Source organism: Monodelphis domestica, chromosome 1, assembly GCF_027887165.1.
Source record: "Monodelphis domestica isolate mMonDom1 chromosome 1, mMonDom1.pri, whole genome shotgun sequence".
NCBI classification, from domain to species: Eukaryota; Metazoa; Chordata; class Mammalia; order Didelphimorphia; family Didelphidae; genus Monodelphis; species Monodelphis domestica.
Window position 1 is genome coordinate 492,728,765 of NC_077227.1, and position 9,367 is coordinate 492,738,131.

At 40.1% G+C, this 9,367-nt stretch overlaps 1 pseudogene; it reads left to right on the forward strand.

Annotated features, from left to right (window-relative positions):
- Positions 1 to 3,050: 3,050 nt before the first annotated feature.
- On the forward strand, positions 3,051 to 7,330 carry LOC103097012 (uncharacterized; annotated as a pseudogene).
- Positions 7,331 to 9,367: the final 2,037 nt, after the last annotated feature.

The following is a 9,367-nucleotide window of genomic DNA, read 5'->3' on the forward strand; positions in this document are numbered from 1 at the left end:
CGTGGGAGGTGGAAAAGGGGTAATAACTGAGCCCAGGATCAATGAGAGTTAGTTTATATGCCTTTTTTTCTTTTTAACCTTCTTTTGGATTCTGGATATCCTGAACCATGGAGAGCGATGACATTGCTTTACCTTTGGTGCATAATTTCTGTTTTATTGTGGTTTGAGAGGGTGGGTCATAGGGATCAGAGAAAATGTCTAGATTGCCATCTTGTTGCTCACATGACTCAGAACCCTAGAAATGTTTAAGAAGGAAAAAGATGGCTCTCTTGTCCTGAAGGGATGGAGGGGCCAGCACACTTCCTGATCCAGGATTTTATGATACCAATTATATGTTCCAGCAAAGGAAAGAAAGAATAGTCCTGGGCATCAGGATAAGTAAGGTCACTTCTATTAAATTCTACAAGTTTTTATTAGGGTTTATTATATGTCAGGTACTGTTTTAATCTCTGGGACACAAACACAAAAATGAGACAGCCCCTGAGGTTAAGAAGCTTGCATTGTGATTCCAGAAAGAGTGAGGCAATTAGGCCATAGCTAAAAGGAAGCTCAGCCATGGATGTGTCTGGTGAGTAAAAGAAAATCTGATGCTGCAAAGATCAGTATTATACAGGAACCTGGAATTTAAGTTCTCTGAAGCATAGTAAGCTGGATGTGTTCAAACAGGAGCTGAAAAGTATAAACCTAGACATCTCAGGTATCAGTGAACTTAAAATCAATGGGAATGGGTGAATTTAATTTTTTTAAATTTTATTTAATTGATTAAAGTATTTTTCTAGATGTACAAAAATCATGTTTTCCCCTACACTTCCCCCACCCCTTCCCATAGCTGATGCACAATTCCACTGGGTTTTACATGTGTCATTGGTCAAGACCTATTTCCATATTATTGATATTTGCATTAGGGTGATAATTTAGGGTCTACAACCCCAATCATATCCCCATTGACCCATGTGATCAAGCAGTTGTTTTTCTTCTGTGTTTCTACTCCCACAGATCTTCCTCTGAATGTAGATAGTGTTCTTTCTCATAAGTCCTTCAGAATTGTCTTGGATCATTACATTGCTTCTCATAGAGAGGTCCATTACATTCGATTGTACCATAGTGTATCAGTCTCTGTGTACAATGTTCTCCTAGTTCTGCTCCTTTCACTCTGCATCAATTCTTGGAGGTTATTCCAGTTCCCATGGAATTCCTCCAGTTCATTGTTTCTTTGAGCACAATAGTATTCCATCACCAACAGATACCACAATTTGTTCATCCATTCCCCAATTGAAGGGCATCCCTTCATTTTCCAATTTCTTGTACAAATATTTTTCCTTATTATCTCTTTGGGGTACAAACCCAGCAGTGCTATGATCAAAGAACTGGATCAAAGGGTAGGCAGTCTTTTAGCACCCTTTTGGCATGGTTCCAAATTGCCTTCCAGAATGGCTGGATCAATTCATAACTCCACCAGCAATGCATTAATGTCCCAATTTTGCCACATCCCTTCCAACATTCATTACTCTCCTTTGTTGTCATATTATTCAATCTACCAGGTGTGAGGTGGTCCTCAGAGTTGTTTTAATTTGCATTTCTTTGATTATAAGAGATTTAGAACATTTTTTCATGTGTTTATTGATAGTTTTGATTTCTTTATCTGAAAATTGCCTATTCATGTCCCTTGCCCATTTATCAATTGGGGAATAGCTTGATTTTTTGTACAATTGATTTAGCTCTTTATAAATTTGAATAATTAGACCTCTGTAAGAGTTTTTTGTCATGAAGATTTTTCCCAATTTGTTGCTTCCCTTCTAATTTTAGTTGCATTGGTTTTGTTTGTACAAAACCTTTTTAAATTAATGTATTCAAAATTATTAACATTTTATAATTTTTTCTAATTCTTGCTTGGTCTTAAAATCTTTTCTTTCCCAAATATCTGACAAGTATACTATTCCGTGTTCACCTAATTTACTTATAGTTTCCTTCTTTATATTCAAGCCATTCACCCACTCTGAGTTTATCTTGGTGTAGGGTATTAGATGCTGATCTAAACCTAATCTCTTTCATAATGTTTTCCAATTTTCCCAGCAGTTTTTGTCAAATAGTGGATTTTTGTCCCCGAAGCTGTGATCTTTGGGTTTATCATAGACAGTTTTGCTGAGGTCACTTATGATCATTACATATACTACTGTGGACAAGACTCTCTTAGAAAAATTGAGGTAGACCTCATAGTCAATAAAGGAATGAGAAAAGCAATACACATAATCTCAAAAATGACTGAATAATATCTGTTGGAATCCAAGGTAAACTATTCAACATTACAGTAATACAACTCTATGTTCCAATCACTGATGCCAAAGAGAACAAAGTTTGTCAATTCTATGAAGACCTACAACAGTTTCTTGGAAAAATATCCAAAAAAACCCCATCATATTCATCATAGGAGATTGGAATGCTAAAGTTGGAAGTCAAAAGATAATAAGTTTGGCCTTGGGATACAAAATGAATCAGGGCAAAGACTAAAGGAATTTTGTCAAGATAACTCAAACACAACCTAAAAAGTAGCAACCCAACAGACAACTCTACACAAGGACATCACCAGAGGGTCAATATTGAAATCAGATTGATCATATACTTTGTAACCAAAGGTAGAGAAGCTTTATAAAGTCAGTTAAAACAAGACCTGAAGTTGACTGTAGCTTCAATCATGAGTTTCTTATTGCACATTGAGACTTAAAGCAGGTAGGGAAAACCATCAGATCTTACAGATATGGCCTAAATAACATCTTTTGTAATAGAAAATGGAAGTAATAAATGGATTTAAAAGATTAGATCAGGCATATAGTGTGCCTGAAGAACTACCAATGGAGGTTAGCAATATTGTACTGGAGGCAGCATCAAAAAACATCTTAAAGAAAAAGAAGAACAAGAAAGCAAAATGACCATCTAATGAAACTTTACAAATGGCTGAAGGAATAAAAAATGGGAAGAAAAGCGTAGAATGGGAAAGACAAAGTTCTCTTCAAGAAAAGTGGGGATATTAAGGGTATGTAAAAATGAGCATTATGAAAAACAAAAATGTCAGGTACTTAAGAGAATTAGAAGAGATTGAGAAGAGGTGGCAAAAATATACAGAAGAACTATACAAGAAAGATCTTAATGTCACTGATAACCATAATGATGTAGTTCCTGATCTAGAGCGAGACATCTTGGAGAATGAAGTCAAGCAGGCCTTCAGCAGCATTGCTAATAATAAAGCTAGTGTAGGTGACAGAATTTTATTAATCGCCCTAAAAGATGATGCTGTTAAAGTGCTGCACTCAATATGCCAACAAATTTGGAAACCTCAACAGTTGCCATTGGATTGGAAAAGATTGGTTTATGCCTCAGTCCTAAAGAAGGCCAATGCCGAGGACTGTTCAAATTATCAAACAATTGTGCTCATTTCACATCAGAAAGGTTATATTTAAGAATATGTAAGTTAAATATGATAGATCACATGGTTTGATGTGGATATAATTGGGGTTTTGGCATTAAAACATTACTCTTACAAATATGAATAATATGGAAATAGGTTTTGAACCATGATACATGTACAACCCAGTGGAATTGCTTGTCAGCTCTGGGAGTGGGGAGTGGAGAGGGGTGGGAGAAATCATGAATCCTGTAACCATGGAAAAATATTCTAAACTAATTCATTAATTTTTAAAATCTATAAGTTAAGTTTTAGCAATATGTGAACTGAGAATTACCAAAAGTGAAGACTAGTTTTCAAAGAGGCAAAGGAACTCTAGTCAATGAAATTGCCAACATTTGTTGGATTATGGAGAAAGCAAGGTAATTCCAGAAAAGTAGCTACTTCTGTTTCATTGACTATACTAAAGCCTTTAACTTTGTGGATCACAGCAAAATGTGGTGATTCCTCAGAGAGATGAGAGTACCAGATCATCTTGTCTTCTGAGGAACTTGTATATAGGCCAAGAAACAGTTGTTAGAACCAAACATGGAAATATTGATTAGTTTTAGATTAGACAAGAAGTATGTATGATATGATCATATATTGTCATGTTATTTAACTTCTATGCAGAGGTTTTGTTCACTCATTTCAATAATTTCTGACCCTAATTGACACCATTTGAGGTTTTCTTGGAAAAGATATTGGAGTGGTTTGCTATTTTCTTCTCCAGCCCATTTTACAGATGAGGAAACTGAAGCAAACAGAGTTCCGTGTCTTATCCAGGGTCACTGTCTGAGGCCAGATTTGAACTCAGGAAGATGAGCTTTCCTGACTTCAGGCCCAGCATTCTCTCCACCAAGCCACCTTGCTGCTCTTATATGCAGAGTACATCATGAGAAATGCTAGGCTAGAATCAAAAGTTAGAATTTAGGTTGTTGGAAGAAATACCAATACTCCCAGGAATGCAGAGGATACTACCTTGATGGTAGAAAATGAAAAAGAATTAAAAAGTCTCTAGATGAGGGGGAGATAGGAGAGTATAAGAGTTGGGTTGAAGCTTAACATAACCCGTCCCCACAGTAACTAAGATCATGGCAACTGGTCCCATCACTTCCTGTCAAACAGAGGGAGAAGAAATGGAAGCAGTATCAGATTTTATATTCTTGGGCTCAATGATCACTGCAGGCAGTGACTGCAGCCATGAAATTAAAAGATGCTTACTCCTTGGGAGGAAAGCTATGGCAAATCTGAACAGCATACTAAAAAGCAGAGACATCACCTTGCTGACAAAAGTCCTTCTAATGAAAGCTGTGACTTTTCTAGTAGTAATGTATGGCTTTGAGAACTTGAACTACAAAGAAAGCTGAGCATTGCAAAATTGACCCTTTTGAACTGTGGTACTGAAGAAGACTTGAAAGTCCCTTGGAAGGTAAAAAGATCAAATCAGTCAATTCTTAAGGAAATTAATTCAGCGTATTCATTGAAAGTATAAATGCTAAAGCTAAAGCTTAAGTATTTTGGCCACATAATACAAAGACAAGATTCATTGGGATTCCTGAGATCATGAAGAATTGGACATGACTAAATGATTGAACAACAATAATTCTATCATGTTAATAACTTGCTTCCTAGAAGACAATACATTTTCTCTGACTGGTCCCAAACTTGGAAAATTCTCCCTCCTCTGCTCCAACCATTGACCTTCTCGGCTTTCTTTAAATCTCAAATAAAATATTACTTTCTAAAGGAAGTCTTCTCCAACCCCTTTTAATCCCATAGAGCTTTATTCTTTTAATTATTTCCCATCTATCCTGTATTTAGCTTGCTTTTTATGCATTTGTTTGCATGTTGCTTCCTCCATTAGATTGTTAGCTCATTGAGGGCAGAGACTGTTTTTTGACTCTTTTTGTAATCCCATATTATGATTCAAATTCTCTAGAGACTATCAAAGAGAGAGACAGAGAGAGAGAGAGAGAGAGAGAGAGAGAGAGAGAGAGAGAGAGAGAGAGAGAGAGAGAGAGAGAGAGAGAGAGAGACAGAGACAGAGACAGAGACAGAGAGACAGAGAGACAGAGAGACAGAGAGAGACAGAGAGAGAGAATGATTACCTGACCAGGCCTAATTAATCTGAGTTTCCAATGCTGTCTCAGTTTATTAGCCAAAAGAAGCTGTGCTAGCAAAGTCTCGAGCCCCCTCACACCCTCAAAAAGAGTTTGTGATTCCTCTATGCCCTTTCTTATAAAACCAGTTTTATCACATCTCCTGAGACTCTCTGGTTGGACAGACTTAATCCAGGTCTGGATCTGAACCCTGTCTTTCAGATGCCACAGGTCACACTGGGGACTTAGGCCAGCCCATTCCAGGCGGCCAGGAAGCCAAAAAGTGCCCAGTTAAAGGATGGGACTGATACCAACCAAAATGGGTTTTCAAACAGAGTGGAGGGTGCAATTTATATTAAATTCACACCCCCATCACGGAGCACAGTGCCTGGTACATAGTAGGCATTTATATATGCTTATTGGTTGATGATTGATGATTGAAAACTCTAAACAAGGCTGCCTGCTTCCCATCAAAGACTGCTTCAGGGTAAATCCTGCATGGATTTCTCTTGCTTTGCCCAGGTGGGCAAGGCTGCTTGCTTCACATAATAATGATGGCATATTCAGGAGGAAGACTTCCTTCCCCAATACCTGATAGGACTTTTTCCTTTCTGTTCATACTAAGTAATCCTTTCAGAAGAGACTGCAAAGCATAGGGAAAATGGCAGCATTGCTTAGTGACAGCCCTGGATATTGGAATCAGGAGAGCTGGGATTCAAGTTGGAATTCTGTCACTTCTCATTTAAGTGACCTTAGCTAAATCATTTCCCATCTCTGGGGCTTCTGATGGCTCATCAGTTAAAAGAGGTAGTTTGGGCTAGATGATGGGAAAGGCTTCTTCCAACTCTATTCTTTCAACAGTCTTAGCTATTTGCTAGGTAGTCTGGGTTTTCTGGGCTCTTAACCCCTGCCTGCTGGATGGAGCCAGCCTTTAATGAAGCGGAGACTGAGAAAAGCTCATTCACATTTCTCTCTTTTCTATCATTTGCTCTGCCTACATTTCTCCTGCTTGGGTGCAACAGACAAAAGTCCCTGGTGCGTCTCTCCAAAAGAAGCAAAACCACCAGCAGTGTGGTGAATTCGGAGCTGTCTGTGATGTCGCAGAATCTGTCTGCTGTAATCTTGCCCATGCTGAGAATTGTTCTTCTTCTTATCCCAGGAGAGGAATCTGAGCCCGATTTTCCAGTGCACCAAGCTGGCTGATTGAAATCTGTAGCCCAGCCCCAAACATCTGGTGGGGGCAGAGAAAGCCTTCAAACAATTCATTTTTTCCCTGCACATTTGCACAAAATGTCAGTGGGGGCCGATACAGAGCAGACTGTACTTGTTTAAAAAAGAAAAAAAAAAGCACGAGGGGTTATTTGTGAGAGAAACGCTATAAATATTTCTTTTTCGCCCCAATGGAGCAAAGCGGGCCATTGATTTGCGTAGGCACGTGGCGGAGAACAGGGCTCCTGCCTGTTCCAGTTTAACAAAGGATTTAAACTGTGGCTTGGTTGAAAGGAGGGCAGTGGTTCTGCAATTTCTCGAGACAGACATAGTAGCTCCCTCCCTGTCTCCTCTGCGTCCCTCTCCAACCTCCCCGCCGCCCATCCCGCCCCCAACCTCCCCAGTCCCCCTGGAGAATGTTATGTCTGTCGCTTGTCAGCAAAAGAGGAGGATTCACGGGGCCCAGCAGAGCTTGTCCCGCTCCCCCACAAGGAATGGAAGAAGCATTAACGGCTTGGCTGGGGGACTGCGGGGAGAGGGAGAGGAAGCGGGGAGAGGTGTGAGCCTTTGTCAAGTGTGAGTCAGACGGCAGCCCAATTCTGGGGCGCTCTCTAGGCACTGGACAGATAAGGCTGATGTCAGATGTTAGCGCGGTCGGTGGGTGGGGGTGTTATACTTGCTGGTGGTGATGGGGAGATAGTGAAGGTGGGGAAACGGGAAAGGTAAGGAGATAGTGGGGAGCAGGGTCAAGGCAGTTTCCCACCCTTTCCCTAGGCTCCCCTCTTCTCCCTCCCTTTCCTCCCCATCCCAATCCCTCCCCTCCCCCCCCCCCCCCCCCCCCCGTTGTGTTTTGTTATAGTGCGCTGAGACGTGACCTTTCAGGGAAGTAGATTCAGAAAATATTGCTATTTGTAGAGACCCATCTCAGAGAAATTGGCACTGGTCAGAGCCTTGTTTTTAAATGTCATCCTCGCCTATCCACTCCCACCCCCCCTCCCACCCCCTAACTTTCTTGCTTTTACGGATCCTTTAATGCATTTATTCAAGAGGCCACAGACCTTCATTTACCTTTCTTCTCTCTTTTCCCCTCCCTGCCATTCTAATACCAGGACACACTGGAAAACCATCCCTGGTGCCTGTCCACTTATACAGGTCTATAATCTGGTGTTCTGCAAACTATTTTTTTTTTACTGAAGTATTTTGATAATTATATTTTAATATAATTAGTTTTCTCTAAACATTAAAGTAATTATTCTGAGAAAGGGTTCCCTGACAAAAAAAGGTTAAAAGAAAGAGCTTAATCTATTCTCTATGTTGGTGTAGGCTTCTCTGTGAGAAACACCTCTGTATCCCTGAACCATCTTCATGGAGAGATTTCCCTCCTGGACCTTCAGCATTCTCAAACGGTTTTCCCTGGGGTGTCCTTCCCTAATTCCCTTTCCCTTCTGCCTAACCAAATTCTACCCATCTTTCAATGTCTAAGAAGTTTCACCTTTCTAGGAAACCTACTTTGACCCATCCAGTCAGACATGCTTTGCTCAGACTTCCTACAGCCCAATTACTATCTATAGCATCTGCCTTTGTCCCATAATCAGTAGGTCTTGTTTGGTATTTGTATATATATTCAATCTCTTCATTGATGTATGAGCCTTTGTAGGACTGATTATTTATTGAATCTCCACACTTCATATGGCAAAATCCTGTACTTAGTAGATGTTCAATAAATATTTATTGAATGAATGAATAGAACATTAAAAAGGAAAGCCCTATTCCTATAGAGTCTCAATATTTCTTTTTGAGGTAGCAATACCCATTCTTTTGTTTAGCTTTTTGACACATAGATTTGAACACCTTCTAGAAATGTGCCATTGGCATATGTTAATTTTTAAGTGTGTGAGAAGCTAAAGAAGTCCCCTTCAATGTAGAATTTTTACAGTTCATTGTAATGATTACAATTGATTTAATAACAAATATGACAGGAGATTCTCCCTATCCACTCTCAACCCTCCCACCCCCACTCCCCCAACTTACCCATCCTGGTTTTGAGATTCTCAAGATCATCCTTAAATATTAGGACACTGAATTTGGAGTCAGAGAGTTCCTGGTTGGAAATCTTGGTTATACAACTTACACTGAACAATCATTTATCTTCTCAGTTTTAATTTCTTTCTTTGTGAAAAGAAGGGGCTACAATAGACCCACGATGGCAAATCTATGGCATATGTGCCAAAGATGGCATGCAGAGACTTCTGCTGTGGGCATAACATCTGCTAGAGTTAGTTACTAGAAAGGCAGAGGGACTCAGACAGAGGTACTTCCTTACCCCTTTCCACCATGCCTCCCCATCCTTCTGCCTGGCAGTCCAAAGGAAGCTCTTACTCTATCCCCTGAGTGGAACATCAGGACCACTCCCTCCCTTTTTCACACCCTTGTCTGGGACAAGTCAGCTGGGGGTGGTGGTGGTGGGGCACTCAGTCTCTGGGGAAAGTGGGACATGGCACCCAATTGGGGGTCAGGGCACAACATATGGTGTCTAAAAGGTTCTAAAAGGTTCTCCATCACTGGAATAGACCATATCCAAGGTTCTTTCAGTCCTAGCACACTCTTGCTCTCATTT